Genomic DNA, 22,863 nt, shown 5'->3' with positions numbered 1-22,863 from the left:
ACATACATACATACATACATACATACATACATACATACATACATACAATGCCTACAAACTACCCCCAACATACACATTTTAACAACTGTGAAACTGGGATGCATTTTATAGTTGTTCTTAGACGTGTGATAATCATAATATTATTATTATTGCCTGCGCATGCACTTACTTGGTTACAGTTCCTGGTGATATCATTGGATAAATGTACCTTCTTGAAGTTTCAGGAAATAAACCTGAAACTGAATAAAACCTGAAATAAACCTGAGGAGGGAAGATGTACTGTTGTCTAAAATGTTCTGTTGACACTTTCCCATAAGCTCAAGAAGCACAAGTATCAAAACTTGCCAAATGAGGATCCAATCAAGTGGAGAAGGAAAAGGGGTGCTCAGAAGCAGCCCCCAGCCCCATCTCCTGGAGGCACAGAGTGTGGGGGTCTTGCAAATGACTTTCTTGCTGGACACTTATGGAGTGAGTACAGCCTGAGGGTCTGGGAGAGGGTCAACCTCCACTCCTGAGTCCCACGGTCCCTGGTGCCTTCCCAGGGCCAGGCTCTGGGCTCAGATGTCACACTTTCCTTGCCTCCTTCCTTGTCACCTCCAGAGATTTGGATTCAGGATTTGTTCCTAGTGTCCAAAACTTTGACAGGAAACTTAACTTCTTTTTTTTTCAGACGAAGTCTCCCTCTGTCACCCGGGCTGGAGTGTAGTGGCGCGATCTCGGCTCACGGCAACCTCCGTCTCCTGGGTTCAAGTGATTCTCCTGCCTCAGCCTCCCCAGTAGCTGGGATTACAGGCACCTGCCACCACACCCAGCTAATTTTTGTATTTTTAGCAGAGACAGGGTTTCACATCTTGGCCAGGCTGGTCTTGAACTCCTGACCTCGTGATCCACCCACCTCGGCCTCCCAAAGTGCTGGGATTACAGACGTGAGCCACTGCTCCGGAGGCTGATGCCTACCTACAAATCTTGATAGAACAATTAAAGTTTTTTGATCACAAGCTTCAAAACTGCAAAGATAATAAGCAGAGAAAGAAAACTGAAACTCTCAAAGAGAAGCAAATAGCATGGTGGAATCAATTAAACACTGCACTCTGTTGATGCAGACTGCTAAAGACCAGAATAATGCTGAGGAGCATGCAGATAGAATTATAAGTACTATTAATCTTGTAGATGCAATGTATCAACCTAGTCCCTTGGAACCTGTGATCAGCACAGTGCCTTCCCAGACTGTCTCACCTGCCTCTGGAACCTACTCAACTGCATAAGACAGAGCAGAGTTCATCTTCCTGACCAGTTGGACCTGTACTAGTTACCTTTGGACATCATTAGACTCCAACACCAAATAGTAAAGGCAGTGCCCATTCACCACCTAGTAGCAGTCTAACTTCTCCAAGCCATGTCAATGGCTTCTCTAAATACAATCCCAGAATTCTCTTATTCCAGCAGTGAAGATGAATTCTACAATGCTGATGAATGTCATCAACATGGCTCATCCCCAAAGCACTTAATAGATTCTTCTGAATCTGTGTCAATCTTGACACATGGCAGTGTGGAAAACAGACTAAAGTGCCCAGGTAGCACAGAATCACTTAATTCTTTCACATCCAATGGAACAAGTGATGCTGACTCTTGATTCACATGATGAGAGAGCTGACGAGGAGGAGGCAGGGTCCATGGAGGAGCATAAGAGTGTTACCATGCACCTCTTGTCACAGGTTAGGCTTAGTATGGATCTTACTAAAGTAGTTCTTCCACCATTTTTTCTTGAAAGAGGATCTCTTTTAGAAGCATATGCAGACGTTTTATGCATATCCAACCTTTTTGCAAACATTGGTGACCAGGGATTGAATGGTTCAGAATGTGAGATGGTACCTCTCAGCCTTTCATGCAAGAAGGAAAGAATCGATTGTCAAAAAGTCATTTTAGCAAGATCTTTCAGTGTCAATGGACATTACCAAATGATACCAAAGAGAACACAAAGCTAGTTTTAGAAGGATCAGTTCCCTGGGTTTCCAAAAACAATGTAAAATTTGTGACTGAAGAGATTTCCCATCATCCACCTACTTCAGCCTTTTATGCTGAGTGTTTGTCAAAAAGATTCAACTCATTGGTGATATCTGGACCTAATCAAAATTCCTTAGGATGTCAATTGGGACACACAGCATAGGGTGGGGCCACGAGCCCTGTGTCTTGTGTTTTAACTATGAGAAACATTACATCCTCACATTCCCCAGTGTTTGCGGATGGTCTATCCTCACAGTGCTCTGAATGGAACTAGGAAGAGAATGCAATATTAATTATTCCAAAACTGGTGATAGTGCAAACATCATCTTCCACACTGAACCTTTCTCTGGAGACAGGAAGCACAGAATTACCACTGTGATTTCTTTCTCCAAAGGATGAGAATCCTTTTGCTCAACTGAAGGGGAATGGAATGGTGTAATGTATGCAAAATATGCAACAGGGGAAAATGCAGTCTTTGTAGATACCAAGAAGATGTCTATAATCAAGAAGATAGTCAGGAAGTTGAAAGATCGAAAAAAAATGAATCCCACTGCCTTTAGAAGGATGTACTTTCAACTTAAAAATCAGAGACATTCAGTTTCCATGTAGTTGTGCGATTTTGAGTGAGTTTCTTAATCCTGAGTTCTAATTTGATTGCACTGTGGTCTGAGAGACAGTTTGTTATAATTTCTGTTCTTTTACATTTGCTGAGGAGTGCTTTACTTCCAACTATGTGGTCAATTTTGGATGACTACTGGGTAAATAATGAAATGAAGGCAGAAATAAAGATGTTCTTTGAAACCAATGAGAACAAAGACACAACATACCAGAATCTCCGGGAGACATTTAAAGCAGTGTGCAGAGGGAAATTTATAGCATTAAATGCCCACAACAGAAAGCAGGAAAGATCTAAAATCGACACCCTAACATCACAATTAAAAGAACTATAGAAGCAAGAGCAAACATATTCAAAAGCTAGCTGAAGGCAAGAAATAACTAAGATCAGAGCAGAACTGAAGGAGATAGAGACACAAAAAAAATCTTCAAAAAATCAATGAATCCAGGAGCTGGTTTTTTGAAAAGATCAACAAAATTGATAGACCGCTGGCAAGACTAATAAAGAAGAAATAGAGAATAGATGCAATAAAAAATGATAAAGGGGATATCACCACTGATCCTACAGAAATACAAACTACCATCAGAGAATACTATAAACACCTCTACGAAAATAAACTAGAAAATATAGAAGAAATGGGTAAATTCCTAGACACATACACCCTCCCAAGACTAAACTAGGAAGAAGTTGAATCCCTGAATAGACCAATAACAGGCTCTGAAATTGAAGCAATAATTAATAGCTTACCAACCAAAAAAAAGTCCTGGATTTTTTTTGGAAGACGGATTGACAGCTGAATTCTACCAGGGATACAAAGAACAGCTGGTACCATTCCTTCTGAAACTATTTCAATCAATAGAATAAGAGGGAATTCTCCCTAACTCATTTTATGAGACCAGCATCATCCTGATACCAAAGCCTGGCAGAGACACAACAACAACAAAAAAGAGAATTTTAGACCAATATCCCTGATGAACATCGATGCAAAAATCCTCAATAAAATACTGGCAAACCGAATCAAGCAGCACATCAAAAAGCTTATCCACCACGATCGAGTGGGCTTCATCCCTGGGATACAAGGCTGGTTCAACATACACAAATCAATAAACATTATCCATCATATAAACAGAACCAAAGACAAAAACCACATGATTATCTCAATAGATGCAGAAAAGGCCTTTGACGAAATTCAACAGCCCTTCATGCTAAAAACTGTCCATAAATTAGGTATTGATGGGATGTATCTCAAAATATAAGAGCTATTTATGATAAACCCACAGCCAATATCATACTGAATGGGCAAAAACTGGAAGCATTCCCTTTGAAAACTGGCACAAGACAGGGATGTCCTCTCTCACCACTCCTATTCAACATAGTGTTGGAAGTTCTGGCCAGGGCAATCAGGCAGTAGAAAGAAATAAAGGGTATTCAATTAGAAAAAGAGGAAGTCAAATTGTCCCTGTTTGCAGATGACATGATTGTATATTTAGAAAACCCCATCGTCTCAGCCCGAAATCTCATTAAGCTGATAAGCAACTTCAGCAGTCTCAGGATACAAAATCAATGTGCAAAAATCACAAGCATTCCTATACACTAGTAACAGACAAACAGTGAAATCATGAGTGAACTCCCATTCACAAATGCTTCAAAGAGAATAAAATACCTAGGGATCCAACTTACAAGGTATGTGAAGGACCTCTTCAAGGAGAACTACAAACCACTGCTCAGTGAAATAAAAGAGGACACAAACAAATGGTAAAACATTCCATGCTCATGGATAGAAAGAATCAATATCGTGAAAATGGCCATACTGCCCAAGGTAATTTATAGATTCAATGCCATCCCCATCAAGCTACCAATGACTTTCTTCACAGAATTGGAAAAAAACTATTTTAAAGTTCATATGGAACCAAAAAAGAGCCTGCTTTGCCAAGACAATCCTAAGCCAAAAGAACAAAGCTGGAGGCATCACGCTGCCTGGCTTCAAACTATACTGCAAGGCTACAGTAACCAAAACAGCATGGTACTGGTACCAAAACAGAGATATAGACCAATGGAATGGAACAGAGCCCTCAGAAATAGTACCACACATCTACAATCATCTAATCTTTGATAAACCTGACAAAAACAAGCAATGAGGAAAGGATTCCCTATTTAATAAATGGTGCTAGGAGAACTGGCTAGCCATATGTAGAAACCTGAAACTGGATCACTTCCTTACACCTTGTACAAAAATTAATTCAAAATGGATTAAAGACTTAAATGTTAGACCTAAAACCATAAAAACCCTAGAAAAAAACCTAGGCAATACCATTCAGGCCATAGGCATGGGCAAGGACTTCATGACTAAAACACCAAAAGCAATGGCAACAAAAGCCAAAATTGACAAATGGGATTTATTTAAAGAGCTCCTGCACAGCAAAAGAAACTACCATCAGAGTGAACAGGCATCCTACAGAATGGGAGAAAATTTTTGCAATCTACCCATCTAACAAAGGGCTAATATCCAGAATCTACAAAGAACCTAAACAAATTTACGAGAAAAAATCAACCCCATCAAAAAGTGGGTGAAGGGTATGAACAGACACTTCTCAAAAGAAGACATGTCTGTAGCCAACAGGCACATGAAAAAATGCTCATCATCACTGGCCATCAGAGAAGTGCAAATCAAAACCACAATGAGATACCATCTCACACCAGTTAGAATGGTGATCATTAAGAAGTCAGGAAACAACAGGTGCTGGGGAAGATGTGGAGAAATAGAAACGCTTTTACACTGTTGGTGGGACTGTAAACTAGTTCAACCATTGTGGAAGACAGTGTGGCGATTCCTCAAGGGTCTAGAACTAGAAATACCATTTGACTCAGCCATCCCATTACTGGGTATATACCTAAAGGATTATAAATCGTGATGCTATAAAGACACATGCACACATATGTTTATTGTGGCACTATACACAATAGCAAAGACTTGGAACCAACCCAAATGTCCACCAATAATAGACTGGATTAAGAAAATATGGCACATATATACCATGGAATACTATGCAGCCATAAAAAAGGATGAGTTCATGTCCTTTGTAGGGACATGGATGAAGCTGGAAACCATCATTCTGAGCAAACTATTGCAAGGACAGAAAACCAAACACCGCATCTTCTCACTTGTAGGTGGGAACTGAACAATGAGAACACTTGGACACAGGGTAGGGAACATCACACACCAGAGCCTGTTGTGCGGTGGGGGGAGAGGGGAGGGATAGCATTAGGAGAAATATGTAATGTAAATGATGAGTTAATGGGTGCAGCACACCAGCATGGCACATGTATACATATGTAACAAACCTGCATGTTGTGCACATGTATCCTAGAACTTAAAATATTAAAAAAAAAATCAGAGACATTGATGCAGCAACTGAAGCAAAACACAAACTTTAAAAAGACAAAGAGAAGAAACCCAAGAAAGGAAGGAAAAGGAAATTCAATGGGAGAGAAGCTTATTTCATGAAGATGGAAGATGTTGGGTTTATGATGAACCATTACTGAATTATCTTGGTGCTGCCAAGCATTGGGCTAGGAAATGTAAAGTTTATACCTGATGGCCAGGGCAGTAAGCATAATTAAGCAACAAACATTCTCCCTTTGGGAGAACCTGTTCATTCCCTTCTTATTGCAATGGTTTCTCAGGGATGTGAGACTTTCTTGTGTTTTTTTTTTTTTTACAATTAAATATCAATTGTATTTAATTATATACAATGAATAATTGGAAATTTAAAAAGCAGTACCATTTGCAATAACATAAAAAATCAAGTAAATAGAAATTCCTAGCCCAGTGCTTGGCAGCACCAAGATAATTCAGTAATGGTTCATCATAAACCCAACATCTTCCATCTTCATGAAATAAGCTTGTCTCCCATTGGATTTCCTTCTCCTTCCTTTCTTGGGTTTCTTCTGTTTGTCTTTTTTGAGTTTGTGTTTTGCTTCAGTTGCAGCATCAATGTCTCTCTTTGCCATAAATCTAGCAAAATATTTATAAGATCTACACAGGATATGGGACCTTCTGACACAGATGAACAATTACAGTGGGAAAAGCTTCCCTTTTTTCCTCTGTGGCAGGTATGGTCGTAAGTCCTGAGAAAAACTTCAGGTTTTAAAAACAAGATGTTTGCTCCTTTTCCAAACCCTACATATTGAAAGCATTTCTAAATCCAAGCCTCAAACTCTACACTCTAATACTGATGTTAAGGAATACAACTTCTGTTTTCTAGTTCTTATGATGTTGGATTATGTGTGTGTTTGTGTATATACAATTCATATGTTGGATTATATGTGTATATATATACACACATACACACAGTATATATAGTGTATATACTGTATATATAGTATAACTGTATACATACACACATATATATGCAGTTGACCCTTGAACAACATGGGTTTGAACTGCACAGGTCTACATAAACACAGATTTTCTACCACCTCTGCCACCCCTGAGATAGCAAGTCCAACCCTCCTCTTCCTCCTCCTCAGCCTACCTAACGTGAAGAAGACAAGGATGAAGACCTTTATGATGATCCTCTTCCACTTATTAAATAGGAAATATATTTTCTTCCTTATGATCTTCTTAACAACATTCTCTTCTCTTTATTATAAGAATATGGTATATCATACATATAACATACACAATATATGTTTATGTTGTCAGTAAATCTTCCAGTCAACAGTAGGCTATTAATAGTTAAGTTTTGGGGTAGTCAAAAGTTACATGTGGATTTTCAACTGTGCGGCAGGGGGTCAGGGGTGATGGTGCATCTAACATTGTATTATATGTACATACATATATAATCATGTAACAAAGATACATAATGCCAGGTTTTTCATAAAAACTCCTTCTACTGTAAATATGGGTTCCTCAGAGTTGTTTTGAGAAATCAGCACAGTGTCTTAAAATCGTGTTGGGAAATGTTATGGTCTCACCTGCAATAACTTTTCTTTTGGAATTGAACTATTATTAAGTTATATCTAACCCCAGATTATAGTTTAATTATACTCAATATTTCTTCAAGCTTCATAAAGTAATTTTTCAAAAAAATTGAAACTTGCCAAATGAGACTCAGCAGCTTGAAAGAAAATCCAAGGGGCAACAACAGAGCACTTTAAAAAATGCAGCATCACAGTGCTCTTGGTGCCCAAAGGACTGGTGATGAGGACAATGTCATATAGAAATTATGGACATCAGTGACACTGGTTCAGAGGGTAAATGTGGAAAAGTTGTAGGAGCATCTTGACTGATTTATTTCACTGACATTTTTCTTTTAATGCATGCACTTTGAGTTATTTAATAAGTATAATACTTAAACAACCTTAGTGATAAGCATTATGTTGTAATTTGATTGACAGCATATTCTTTTGTTTTATTTTGTTTTGTTTGAGACAGGATCTTGCTCTGGCCCAGGCTGGAGTGCTGTAGTGCAATCATGGCTCACTGCAGCCTCAACCTCCCAGGCTCCAGCAATCCTCTCACCTTAGCACCCCCTATCCCCCACCAGGTAGCTGGGACTACAGGAGCACACCGCCATGCCTGGGTAATTTTTAAATTTTTTTGTAGAGACAGAGTTTCGCTAAGTTGTCCAGGGTGGTCTCAAACTCCTTAGCTCAAGCAATCCTCCCACCTCAGCTTCCCAAAGTACTAGGATTACAGGCATGAGCAGCTGAACCCAGCCATATTCTTTCTTAGCAGCAAATAAAATAACAGTGTGCCTTACAATCGCTGGCACCTTAAAGTCAATAAAATATGGTATTTTTTTTTAAGCCATATACTTCAGTTCTCTCATTTTACAGTTCAGAGATTAGGGCACACAAGGATTTAGTGACTTGCCAGAGGCGAGGCAATAGGGCTGGCTTGTTAGGGCATAATGAACCATTTGCAAATATTTTTCAAGTGATTGTCCCAACTTAGCCCCAGATTAACCCTTTGTTTTTCTAAATAGTCATAACTAACCATATTGTTATAATTTTCTATTTCTTTAAGTCAGTATTTCTTTTTTTTTAGTTTTTAATTTTTGTGAGTATATGGTAGGTATATATATTTATGGGGTACATGAGATGTTTTGATACAGCCATGAAATGCATAATCATCACATCGGGGTAAATGGGGTATCCATCACCTCAAGCACTTATCCTTTGTGCTACAAACAATCCAATTATACTCTTTTAGTTATTTTAAGATGTACAATTATTATCAACTATAGTCACCTGCTGTGTTATCAAATACTGCATCTTATTCATTCTTTCTAATGTTTTTGTACCCATTAGCCATCCCCACTTTCCTTCCACTCCCCCGCTATCTTCCCAGCTTCTGATAACCATTATTCTACTCTCTAGCTCCATGAGTTCAATTGTTTTAATTTTCAGCTCCCACAATTAAGTGACAACATGTGTTTGTCTTTCTGTGCCTGACTTATTTCACTTAACATAATGACCTTTTTTCCATCCATGTTGTTGCAAATGACAGGATCTCATTCTTTTTTAGGGCTGCATAGTACTCCATTGTGTATATGTACCACATTTTCTTTATCCATTCATCTGTTGATGAACACAGGTTGCTTCCAAATCCTGATTGTTGTACATAGTGCTGCAATAAATATGGGAGTGCAGATATTTCTTTGATATATCAATTTCCTTTCTTTAGGGCATATACCTAGCAGTATATGGGTATATGCTGCTAGGGATTGCTGGATCATATGGTAGCTCTATTTTTAGTTTTGTGAGGAACCGCCAAACTGCTCTGCATTGTGATTGTACTAGTTTATATTCCCACCAACAGTGTACAAGACTTCCCTTTTCTCCATGTCCTCACCAGCATTTGTTATTCCCTTTCTTTGAACTGGGGTGAGATGTTATTATATTTAATTGTAGTTTTGATTTGGATTTCTCTGCTGATCAATGATGTTGAGCACCATTTCATATACCTGTTTGCCATTTGTCTCTCTTTTTTTTGAGAAATGTCTAATCAAATATTTTGCCCATTTTTCAATTGGATTATTATATTAAAACTTTTACTATAGAGTTGTTTGAGCTCCTTGTATATTCTGGTTACTAATCCCTTGTCAGATGTATAGTTTACAAATATTTTCTCCCATTCGGTGGGTTGTGTCTTCACTTTGTTGATTGTTTCCTTTGCTGTGCAGAAGCTTTTTAACTTGATGTGATCCCATTTATACATTTTTACTTTGGTTGCCTGTGCTTGTGGAGTATTACTCAAGAAATTTTTGCCCAAATCAATGTCCTGGAGAGTGCCCTTGATGTTTCCTTGTAGTAGTTTCATAATTTGAGGTCTGGGATTTAATTCTTTAATCCACTTTGATTTGATTTTTATATATGGCAAGAGATGGGGGTCTAGTTTCATTCTTCTGCATATGGATATCTAGTTTTCCCAGCATGATTTATTGAAGAAACTGTCTTTTCCCCAGTGTATGTTCTTGGCACCTTTGTTGAAAATGAGTTCTCTGTAGGTGTATGGATTTGTTTCTGGGTTCTCTGTTCTGTTCCATTGGTCTGTGTATCTGTTTTTATGCCAGTACCATGCAGTTTTGGCTTCTATAGAACTGTAGTATATTTTGAAGTCAGGTAATGTGATCCCTCCAGTTTTATTTTTCCTCAGGATACTTTTGGCTATTCTGGGTCTTTTGTGGGTCCATATAAATTTTAGGATTGTTTTTTCTATTTCTGTGAAGAATGTCATTGATATTTCAATAGAGATTGCATTGACTTGGTAGATTGCTTTCGGTAGTATGACATCGTAACGATATTGATTCTTCCAATCCATGAACATGGAGTATCTTTCTCCATTTTTTGTGTGTCCTCTTCAATTTCTTTCATCAAGGTTTTAAAGTTTTCATTGTAAAGACCTTTCACTTCTTTTAATTCCTAGCTATTTAATTTTATTTGTAGCTGTTGTAAATGGGATTACTTTTTAAATTTCTGCCCTTTTGTGGTTTCCATTGGCATAGGATGTCCTTTTCCATCCCTTGTTTTCAGTTTATATGAGTCATTATAGGTGAAGTGTGTTTCTTGTAGACAACAGATAGTTGAGTCTTATTTTTTATCCATTCAGCCACTCTGTGTCTCTTGATTGGAGAGTTTAGTCCATTTACATTCAATGTTATTATTGAGAAGTAAGGATTTACTCCTGCCATTTTGTTATTAGTTTTGTGGTTGTTTTGTGGTCTTATTTTTTTTTCTGTCATTCCTTCCTTTCTTCCTTTTAGTGGTAATTTTTCTCTGGTGGTATGTTTTAATCACTTCCTTTTTATACTTTATGTATCTGTCGTATGTTTTCAATTTGAGGTTACCATAAGGCTTGCAAATACTGTCTTATAACCCATTATTTTAAACTGATGACAACTTAACACTGATTGCATAAACAAATATGCAAAAAGAAAACTAATGAAAACTCTACACTTCAACTTGTCCCCCTGCTTTTTAACTTTTTGTTGTTGTTGTTTTTTTTAATGTTTTATCATACTGGCTATTTCTTGAAAAGTTGTCATAGTTATTATTTTTGATTGGTTCATCATTTAGTCTTTCTTCTTAAGTTTGCATACCACCATTACAGTGTTATACTGTGTTTTTCTTGGTGATTTCTTATTGCTCACTAACATCCTTTCCTTTCAGATTGAAGAATTCCCCTTAGCATTTCTTGTAGGACAGGTCTGGTGCTCATGGAATCCCTCAGCTTTTGTTTGTCTGGTAAGGTCTTTATTTCTCCTTCATGCTTAAAGCAATTTTTGCCAGATATACTATTCGAGGATAAAAGTTCTTTTTCTTTCAGTATTTTAAATATGTAATGCCACGCTCTCCTGGCCTGTAAGATTTCCATTGAAAAGTCTGCTGCTAGATTTACTAGAGCTCCATTCTATGTTATTTGTTTATTTTCTCTTGCTGCCTTTAGGATTCTTTCTTTTTCCTTTACCTTTGAGAGTTTGATTATTAAATGTCTTGAGGCAGTCTTTGGGTTCAATCTGTTTGGTGTTCTATAACCTTTTTGTACTTAAATATTGATATATTTCTCTAGGTTTGGGAAGTTCTCTGTTATTATCACTTTGAATAATACCTGTCTGTACATCCCTATCTGTCTCTACATCCTCATTAAGGCTAATAACTCTTAGGTTTGCCCTTTTGAGGCTATTTTCTGGGTCTAATAGGCATGCCTTATTCCTTTTTCATTCTTTTTTCTTTTGTCTTCTCTATTTTCAAATAGACTGTCTTCAAGTTCATTAATTCTTCCTTCTGCTTGATCACTTCTCCTATTAAGAGGCTGTGGTGCATTCTTTAGTATGTCAATTGCATGTTTTCAACTCCAGGATTTCTGCTCAATTCTTTTTAATTATTTGAATCTCTTTGTTAAATTTATCTGATAGGATTCTGAATTTCTTCACTGTATTATCTTGAATTTCATCGAGTTTCCTCCAGTCACCTATTTTGCATTCTCTCTCTGAAAGGTTACATAACTCTATTTCTCTGGGTTTGGTCCCTGGTGCCTTATGTTATTCATTTGATGAGGTCATGTTTTTAGATGGTCTTAATGTTTATAGATGTTCTTCAGTGTCTGAACATTGATGAGTTAAGTATTTATTGTAGTTGTCGCAGTCTGGGCTTGTTCTTGGGAGAGCTCTGCAGGTATTTGAAGGGATGTGGGTGTTGGGATCTAATTTTTTGGTCACTGCAGCCATATCTGCATTAGGGGGCACCCCAAGCCCAGTAATGCTATGGCTCTTATAGACTCATAGAGGCATCATCTTGGTGGTTTTGGATAAGATCCAGAAAAATTATCTGGATTACTAGGTAGAGACTCTTACTCTCTTGCCATACTTTCTCCCAAACAGACAGTCTCTCTCTGTGCTGAGCCACCTGGAGATGGGGAAGGAGTGACACATGCACCCCTGTGGCCACTATCACTGGGACTGCACTGGGTCAGACCTGAAGCCAGCACAGCAGTAGGTCTCACCCAAGGCCTTCTGTAACCACTACTTGGCTACCACCTATGTTTTCTCAAGGCCCTGGAACTCTATAATCAGCAAGTGGCAGAACCAGCCACCCTTCAGGGTGAAGAGTTCCCTTCAGGGTAGAGAGTTCCTCTGGGTCCTGGATGGGTTCAGAGATGGCATTCAGGAGCCAGGTCCTGGAGTCAGGAACCTTAGAAAGCTACCTGGTGCTCTATTCTACTGCAGCTGAGCTGGTACCCAAAGCACAATAAAAAGTCCTTCCCACTCCACCCTCTGCTTTCCACAGGCAGAGTAGCCTCTCCCCATGGCCACCACCTCCAATGTGCCATGGGGAATACTGCCAAAGTACCACCGATGTTCACTTAAGGTCCATGGACTCTTCAGTCAGCTTGTAATGAATGCTTCCAGCCCCAGGATTCTCCCTTCAGGGCAGTGGGCTCCCCTCTAGCCCAAAGCAGGTCCATAAATGCCATTCATGAGCCAAGGCCTGGAATGGGAACCCCAAGGGCCCACTTGGTGCTCTACTCCTCTGTGGCCAAACTGGTACCTAAGTTGCAAGACAAAGTTCCCTTTACTCTTCCTCTGTTTTTCTCAAGCAGAAAGAGTCTTTCCTCATGGCCACCACATTTGGGAATATGCTAGGTCACACTTGAAGCCAGCATGTCTCAGATTCTCACCCAAGGCCCATGGCATGTACTACCTGGCTACCACTGCTGATTATTCAGGGCCAAGAGCTCTTAAGTCAGCAGCTGATGAAACCTGCCAGAATTGGGTTCTTCCCTTCAAGGCAGTGAGTTTTGGCCCAGGTTTTGTCTAGAAATCTTGTTCAAAAGCTACAGCCTGCAATGGGGTCCTCCCAACTTTGGGTGGTGCCCTATCTGACTATAGCTGAGTTGGTGTCCAAGTTGCAAGACAAAGTCCTCTTTACTCTTCCCTCTTCTCTCCTCAAGCAGATGGAAGGGGTCACTTTTGGAACTGCAAACTGTGCTGCCTGGGCTTGGGGGAGGAGTGGTGCAAGCACTCCCTTAGCCACCACAGCTGGTATCTTACAAGGTCACATGCCCAGCAACTCAATGGGCTCTTAGCCCAGCACAGCACTAGGACTTGCCTAGAAATTGCAGTTCTTGTGGCTTAGACTGCCTTTCAAGTTGATTTAGGGCCCCAAACCACTTTAGTCCACTGTGGTGGGGCTTGTTGGAGCTCACATGCCAACTGCTAGGATGGAGGATTCCCCTCTAGCTAGGGCTGGTCCAAATGCTTCCTCCATGGGTGTTGGCTGACTTCTGCCTGGTATTGCTTTCCATTGTGATAGGGAAGCACCAAGTTCCAATGCAAAGTCCCAGAATCACAGCACTTTTCCTCCCCCAAGCTCACAAATTCTTAGTGCCATAAGACATGTGGGATGGGGAAGGGGTGGCATCGGCAATTCAAGGCTGTTTTTCCTATACTTGTCAGTGGCTCTTTCAGTGATACGAAGTTAAAACCAGGTACTGTGATCACTCACCTGATTTTTGGTTCCTACGAAGGTGCTTTTCCTATGTAGATAGTTGTTAAATTTGGTGTTCCTGCAGGGAGGATGATCAGTGGAGGCTTCTATTCAGCCACCTTGCTCTGCCTCCCAAGGTCTGTATTTTTTAATAGAATATAAATTCCTTGAGGTCAAGGACTAAGTCTACATCATTTACTGCTAGATAGCAAAGTGCTTAGAATTTAGGAAATTATCAATAGATATTCCATGGAAGGTAGGGAGGGAAGCAAGGGAGGGAGAGGGAAGGAGGGAGGGAAGGAGGAAGGAAATGAGGAAGACAGGGAGGGACTAAAGCATTTCAAACTCAGAGTGAGGCTAGAAGATAGTTATACTTGGGTAAGATAGTGTTACATAAGGTGACTGAGGCACTAATACAAAGGATGGATGGCATCAAAGAGGAAACAGTAGTGACTGCTTTATCTGCTCATTCTCTTTATGCTTACTCCAGTGAGGAACATTTCTTTGTGACAAGAAAATGGTTTCCCATGTAGAGCAGAAGAAACGAAAGGGACCAGGAGAGGGGCCAGGAGAGAATGGTACCCTCCCTGGTAGGATAGAGAAAGCCAAATACAGGGTGTGAGAGCTGTCCTTGATATAGGCATCACAGCCTTCTCCAGTTCTGAATTCCAATGGGTCTGAGTAGGGCTCTCATGAAGCTCTGACTCACTGCAGCAGGCCCATGGCTTCTCCATGGAAAGTCCACAGGGCTCCCCAGATGCTTTGCCTCTTGGTGATCTGCAGTGACTACACTATTAGTTTTCCATCTATTCCTTTATTTGAAATGGATCAAGTCTCATGAAACAAGGGAAAGTCAAATAAATGCCCCTGATGCACAGGCATCTGTAACAAAATGAGGACTGATTTACTAGTGCCCTTGTGGCTTGGAGTCTGCTTGAGGCTAGCTTTACTTTTCTTCCCTTCTCTCAAAAGCATTTCATCTATATATTCATTTGGTCCACTGTTTGCCAATTACTGTATGATGAGTCTGAAACTTTGTAGTATTTAGTTACATGAGGGAGAAATTTCATGTACATAAAACAGACACGATGTTCGGCCTAATGAAAGGACCCTAATTTTCAAGTCTCAGTGTCCCTAATCTATAAAATGGTAGTATGCCCTCCTTTACAGAGTTTTTCTGAAGGCTAAGTTAGTGAGTGGATGTAAGAATACTTGGAAAAGTATAAACTGCTTTAAAAGAATGGATAATCTTTAAAAGTATCACAAATTTCTTCATTTTAATCTCTCTATTCAGTCAGGCTCCTAGCTCGTGTTAGATTTGTGGATACTTAGATATTCATGGAAGAAAAAGGCCAAGTGAGTGTAGCTCTAAGTTCTACTTTTCCCTGATTATTTAAGAAGTCTGATTTCTTGTTGAAGTTTATCCTTTCTCCATTTCCCTTTCAGGCACAATGGAACCTCAAGCCTTGTCCTCTTAGTTGTCTTTGAAGATGCAACATTTGGCCCCTCATATTAAACACTAAGCTACCTAACTCAGCAGTGACTAGCTCTCACTAGCTGTAGTGCAGCCTTACCTGATATCTTTCTCAGGATCTTCTTTCACTTCCAGAGTGTTCTTTCTTTTTACCTACCCAGCTGCTCCCATCCCTTGTTGTTCAGCTGGACTCCCAGATCAGAACATCTGATCATTCTAATCCTCGCATAGTAGTTCTGGATTTTCATATTTAAATAGTTATTCAACATAAGATACTGCCCTGTCTGGCACCGTGGCTCATGCCTGTAGTCCCAGCACTTTGGGAGGCTGAGGCAGGACCATCGCTTGAGCCCAGGAGTTCAAAACCAGCCGAGGCAACATAGTGAGACCCCATCTCTACAACAACAACAACAAAAACTTTTAAAAAATCAGCTGGGCATAGTGACACACACTACTCAGGGGACTGAGGCAGGAGGATCCCTTGAGCCCAAGAAGTTAAGACTGTAGTAAGCAAAAATCGCACCACTACAGTACAGCCTGGGCAATAGAGTGAGACCTTGTCTCAAAAAAAAAAAAAAAGGATTCTAGCCAAAAGGACACCCAAAAATACATGCAAAAATAAATGATTTCCTCCCAAAAATAGCTCATTAATTTGCTAAGCAATACTTGGTATCTTCACTTCTCTATTAAGTGGAAACAATAGTAATACTGCAAGTAAATATTCTACTTTCATCTAAAGAAGAACTTAAACCTCTAAATAGCCATCTATAAACTATAGAGGACTTCCTCAGCAGCATAAGTTGAGCTGTTATTCCCTTTCAGGCTCCCAGGCCATGCTATGGACTGACGACATTTCATCGAAATTATTAGATGTTTGTCTCTTAGACATTTAGAATGTGAATTGCAGAAAGGTAGAGGCAGTGATTATTGGTCTTCAAAATACTAGGCTCTACCACAGAGTCTGGCAATTATAAATGCTTAAAAATATTTTTAGGACAAAACAGTCCATAAATAGTTGTAAGAATGTAGTTAACTTATCTAAGGGAACATTGAAAATCAGAGTAATTAAATTCAAAGATAGCCATGCCAATTGCTTCAGTTTTACTTGGAAACTCCAGTTTTCAATCATGTCAACAATGTGATTATAACAGTTTACAAGTGAAAATTACAGATGGAAAGTTTTCCCAAAGGAAAACTGCCTGAGGCTCTTGAAGCAAGTGCAATTCCGAGATATCCTGCCCAGTGCTTTTTCCTGGCCCTTATCAACTCTTACATTTAAATGTCCACCACTCAGGCCGTCATGCTTAGGAAGACAGGTGGTTTCACTGAGGTGAGCCATTTCCTGTTTCTGATATCTTGCATCATGGTTTTATTTAGACTATCAGATGATTGTGTAGGAATACATGACTGATAGATGTGGGTGCTGTTAGCTATTCTACAACCCCCTACCCAACATACACACAAATTATAAAATGTCACTCCAGCGTAAATTGTTCTTTGATTGTCACATTGCTCAAACCTGATCTTCTAGGTCAGAGTTTCTAAAGTAGGGTACATGGATAAACCCCAGGGGGAATTCATGAATTCCCCTGAAATCATGCACACAGTTTTTTTGGGACAAGGGTTCACTGCTTTCATTAAATTCTCAAAGTAGTCTGTGACTTCACCAACAGTGAAATACCACTGTTAATTGTTTTGTCTTATAGCCATAACAATCAAAATATAGTAGAAAATTGGCAGTTTGCATATCTGGAAATTTCCAATATCTAAATAACAATGATAATGACAACAAGACAACAATAATACCATGGCTAACATGTATTGAACACTTACTGTGTGAGTTATTACCATAAGTTCCTTATAAGAATTGTATTACTTAATTTCACCACGTTCTGTAAGTAGATACCATTATTATCCCTAAATTAGATGTAAGGAAACTAAGACCCGTGAAAACTAAATAACTTGCTAATAAGTTTGACATTGGAAAGCTTAATAGCAAATTTTGACAATTAAATAACTGATTTTGGGAGAAGTTGAAATTGGAACAATTCTAGTATTGCCATATTTTAAAAGCAGGAATTTTTTTTAACTTAATGCTTTAGAAGGCATTTGATACCTGAATCAGTTATGCCAGAAAAACAGTCAACATCTCTGTTCAATCTATTTTTAAAGGAATCCTGACCTATATATCACATATCTTCAGGGGTCACATATTTTTGTATTTGACACTGCATATTTGTATATCCCCTTTCTATGGAGGTGCTCCAGGAAACATACAGATATTAATCCAGCCCTCCCATCACTGCATGAGATAAATCCCAATCATAATTTTGTTTCACATGAATATTTGTGCCAGGTAATATTTATGTGCTGTACATCCCTGCCACAGATCAAATTTATGTTCAGACTCCCAAGGGATGAGAAAAATTCTAGTATATCCCTCATGTCACTACACAGAGGTGGAAAATGCCCAAAAACCTTTCTCTGCTAGTCTGGGTGGCAAAAACTGAGACTGAAAATGCAGCAGTTCATCACAGAAACCCAGCTTTGATCCCCACAGCTTTGCTGAACTAGGGGATGTTAGGAAGAGCTTGAAATAAGTATTGGAAAAAGCATCTGTTTATTTCCCAAGGGGAATAAACTTCCTGGTGGCACACTAAAAGTAATATACAGATAAAACTGTAGTATGAGCAATAATATTTTTTTCAATAGTAGTACACAGATATAGCTGTAGTATTCTGGTGTGTGCCCCAATTCCCCTTACTAAGGTATTGGTACAATTAATCAAGTAAGCTTAGGGAAATAACTCTGTCTGCTCCTGTTCAGATTCTGCTCCTTTATCATTTTGCTTCTGCACCATCCAGCAATAATTCTGTTTGCCACAAGCCGATGCTCGCCACCCCATTATAATTCCCTGTTTTGGGACTGATGCGCTCGTTCAACCAGCAGTTACCAGGGAGGACTGTGAATGTTCCAGGCACTATTCTAGATGCTGGAGATACAGTAAGGAACAAAACACTCTTGTTGACACGAGCATTTCAAAATTTGTGACTTACTTTACAGAGTTTTTGCCAATAGTATTTCTACTTGTTTATGGTATTTTAAAAAATCTCTGCAGTTAATAGAACTTCAAGAAGTAAAGAGCTTCACCTGTTTTGCTGAATATGCCTCTAGTGGTTGCTTTGAAATTGTACTTTCTCTTTTTACGCTACAGCCATGGGGTGAGGGTCTTATAGAGCATTTTGAGGTGTGACGATAAGTATTTTAAGACCAGGTTTTTCTGTGGTATTTCAATGTTAAATTTCTCTTATATGACATTATATAGTGTGCCTGCCCCACTCCAATCACTCACAGCAACACAAACTTCCTGTTTTCTAGATTCCCTTTCTCAGCGACAGATGTCAACATCCACCAATCAAACAAGTTGGAAACCTTGGGGCCTTTTTGATCCTCACTCACTTCCACGCTTCCATGCTTCCCACATCCTAATTGGTCTCTAACTCTGGAAAATTCCTCCTCATTAATATGTCTGGTGTCCATGTCATCCACATAGCCACTGATGTATTTTAGTCTATCATGTGTTGCCTCTGGGTGGCATAGTCAGTACCTGTCCCTCCATATCCACCCTACCCCCATTGCATAGGTCTCTATTTAGATTCTAGTTCTCAGCCTCCTTTGAATTTACGTGTGTACATGGATGGAATAAGTTCTTGCCTTTGGGATGTGAACATAAGCAGGCCAGTAATGGCTTTTAAGAGAGCTGTCTTTCCCCTTCCACCAGCTGAATGAAAACAAGATAAAGTCCTAGGGCAGAAGTTTCTAAACTTTCTCAGTCCACAGAGCCTTTAGTGTCTCAGAATTTTTTACAGCACCTCCAGGCCAAATGAAATACCACTAGTTCAATTTACTAAGTAGTTAGGTCCAAACAACACAGTTCATATTTTATCCTAATAACTTATTAGCCATTTGAGAAAAGATATATATAAACTAAAAGAACAACACATGTTCATTTCACTCTTAAGTAACCACAAGTAGTTAATAATGAATGGTATGCGTGTGCCTGTTGAACATTGTACAACTTCTCAAATCCTTAAATCAAATTAACATTGATAATCTCAATTCCTGTTTCACACTGGTTTTCACATGGGACTTGCTTTTTATCACAGTAACTGGAAAAAAAACTTAGCTTTGGAAAGCTGTGACATAAACAAAAGCACTGTAGTGTGAGCTAATGTTTAACCAAACTACCTCCAGCTAGCAGGTGATGTTGTGTCCAGCAGATATCAAATGTGGCTGTGTTTTCTTTGAAAATTTAAAACATCCAGTGGTGGTCCTGTGAATTCACCATGGATTCATGTGCCTCAGTGCACAGTTTGGGAACCAGAGCATTAAGGGATGACAAAGTCACAAAATGGAAAAGAGCATAGCTCCCTAAATCTCTGTGTGAGAGGGAGCTGACTAATGATCAGGAACATCCACCATAAACTTGTATGTGAGCGGAATAAACTCCTGTTGTATTTAAGTCATTATTCATTTTTTGATTTGTTGACACAACAAGCCTAAGTTAATCCATACATTATATGACAGCAGTGGCCTTCTAATGGTTCTCCTTGACCAAAGGTCTTTCTCCTCAGCACTTTCTACTACCATTACCAAAACCATTGCTAACCTTTTCTAAAAGGTTAACCTTTTCTAAAACTCAAATCTGAGCACTTTCTTAGGATCCTTCATGGTGTAATGTCTATTGGTGTCCCAGTCTCTTCTACCAATCTCTCCTCATACACCAAACCCTAAGTCTGTCTCTCAATCTTAGCTACATGTTAGAATCCCCTAAGGAGCTTTAAAAAATATGCCTAGTTCCCCACCTGCAAACATTCTAATCTCACTGACATGGACCAATTCCTTGAAAAACACAAACTGCATCAACTCACCCAACACAAAATAGAAATTTTGAATAGCCCTATAACTATTAATGAAATTGAATTTGTAATTTTAAAACTTCCAGAACCAAAATCTCTAGACCCAGATGGCTTCACTAGAAAATTCTTCCAAATGCTTAAAGGGAATTAAGAAAAGTTCTGAACAACCTCTTCCAGAAAACAGAAGAGGAAGAAATGTATTTTCCAACTGATTATATGAAGCTAGTATTATTATCCTGATACCAAACCAAAGACAATACAAAAAAGAACACAACAGACTAGTATCACTCATGAATGTAGATGAAAAAAATTATTAATAAAATATTAGTAAGTAGAATTCAGCAATATATTTTTAAAGTCATATACTATGACCAAATGGGATGTATTTCAGAGATGTAAGATTGGTTCAATATTAGAAAATCAATCAGTGTAAGCTACCATATTATCAAGCTGAGGAAGAAAAAAATCACATGATCATGTCAGTCAATGTAAAATAAGTTGACAAAATTCAAACCTATTCATTATTAAAACTTTCAGAAAAGTGAGAATAGGGAGGAACTTTCTCAACTTGGTAAAAGGTATCTATAAAGGAAACCTACAGCTAACATAGTACTTAGTGATGAAAGACTGAATGATTTTCCTCTAAGACCTTAACAAGCTAAGGCTGTCCACTCTCACCACTCTAAATTAACATAGTGCTGGAAGTTCAGCCAGTGCTTGAGGCAAGAAAGGGTAATAAATATGTATAGATTAGAAATGAAGAAGTAAAATTGTCCCTATTTGCAGATGACAATTGTCTATACAGAAAACTCTAAGGAATTTACAAAAAACCCTACAAAACTTCCAGAACTAATAAGTTCAGTAAGGCCACAGGATACAAGCTAAATATACTATAATCAATTGTATAACTATATACTAGCAATGAACATATGTACATTAAAATTAATAATAAAATATAATTTAGGCCAGGCATGATGGCTCACGCCTGTAATCCCAGCACCTTAGGGGGCCAAGTCAGGAGAATTCCTTGAGCCCAGGAGTTTGAGATCAGCCTGAATAACATAGTGAGACTCCTCCCTATTAAAAAAATTTAAAAATATTTATAATTGTTCCAAAAAATGAAATTCTTAGGAACAATTTATAATTTATAGTTGTTCCAAAACAAATTCTTAGTACAAAACATATAGTACTTACATGCTGAAAATTAGAAAATGCTGATGAAAGAAATTAAAAGTCTAAATAATTGGAGAGTCAAACCATATGCATAAAGGTTTTAATTCTTTCCAAACTGACATACAGGCTAAATATAAATCCTATCAAAATCTCAGCAAAATATTTTGCAACTATAGACAAGATTATTCTAAAATATAAACTTAATATCATTAAAAATGCCAATAGGATTTTTTTGGCACAGGATATATTTTATATTATTGCAAAAATAGAACATGTATACTTGCAAAGATTCTGTGAGAAATTATGTTTCCAAGGTATGCTAGCTTGTTGTTTAACATTGCTGTGAAAGAACAGAGACCCTGCTGATGAAGCCTCTCTGAATGAGGTATGTCATATCACCAATCACATCTCCTTTGAAAGAGATTGTACAAAGAACAGACACCCGAAAGCAGGGGCCCGGGTGAGGAGGCTGGTAAAGCCCTCAGTGTCTGTCCTTCAAAATTGGTCAGTCTGGATCTGCTTGAACATACAAAACAAAACAAAATAAAACAAAAAAGAAAAGTATCTTGGGCATAAGGCATTCAGAACCCATATCCAACCATCTCATTGTTTTGTAAACTATTTTGCACAGGATGAAAGTCTAGCATAATAATCTTGTTTTGTTCTGTGACACTCTTGTGTGTGGAAATTCTTGTCTTATTGCTTATTTAAAAAAATAAAATAGGCTTACACAGAAAAAGGGAGTTACCAATAAATTTTGGCAAGTCCCTAAAATTCAGGAGCTATATGAACAGGAAATTACAACGTGGACAATTGTCACAAGAGTTGCTGAAAGAGGATAGAAAGACATATGTGATGATTTAGCAAAGGTGGTACAGGCTCTGACAAGTAAACAAAGGGTGATCGTGGCACAGCCTGGGAGGGCCCCTAATCCATGTGGGCAAACGGTGTTCTCAATGGTTCCTCAGAGGAGTCATCCCAGAGCTGCCTTGAAGACATCCTCCGCTAGGGACATGGATGAAGGGGAGGTGTTAAAGGCAGAGAAATAACAAATGGTAGGAGATTACATGAGGTCTGAGGAGAGTATATCCTGTAGTTCAGTTTGCAGTTTTCCTCAGTTCTAGCTGCATGTTAGAATCCCCTGGAGGAACTTTTCAAATACTGATGCCTGGGCGTACCCCAGA

General features: G+C 38.7%; 1 protein-coding gene and 1 pseudogene across 7 annotated transcripts in view; both read left to right on the top strand.

Annotated features, from left to right (window-relative positions):
• Window positions 1–22,863, top strand: part of GRIP1 (glutamate receptor interacting protein 1) — a 715,306-nt gene that overhangs the window by 490,377 nt on the left and 202,066 nt on the right. The window lies entirely within an intron of this gene.
• On the top strand, window positions 611–6,216 carry LOC116479346 (oxysterol-binding protein-related protein 9-like; annotated as a pseudogene).

Source organism: Hylobates moloch, unplaced genomic scaffold (assembly GCF_009828535.3).
Source record: "Hylobates moloch isolate HMO894 unplaced genomic scaffold, HMol_V3 SCAFFOLD_12, whole genome shotgun sequence".
Lineage (NCBI taxonomy): Eukaryota > Metazoa > Chordata > Mammalia > Primates > Hylobatidae > Hylobates > Hylobates moloch.
The sequence above is the reverse complement of the archived record's forward strand: the minus strand, read 5'-3'. Positions and strand labels throughout refer to the sequence as shown.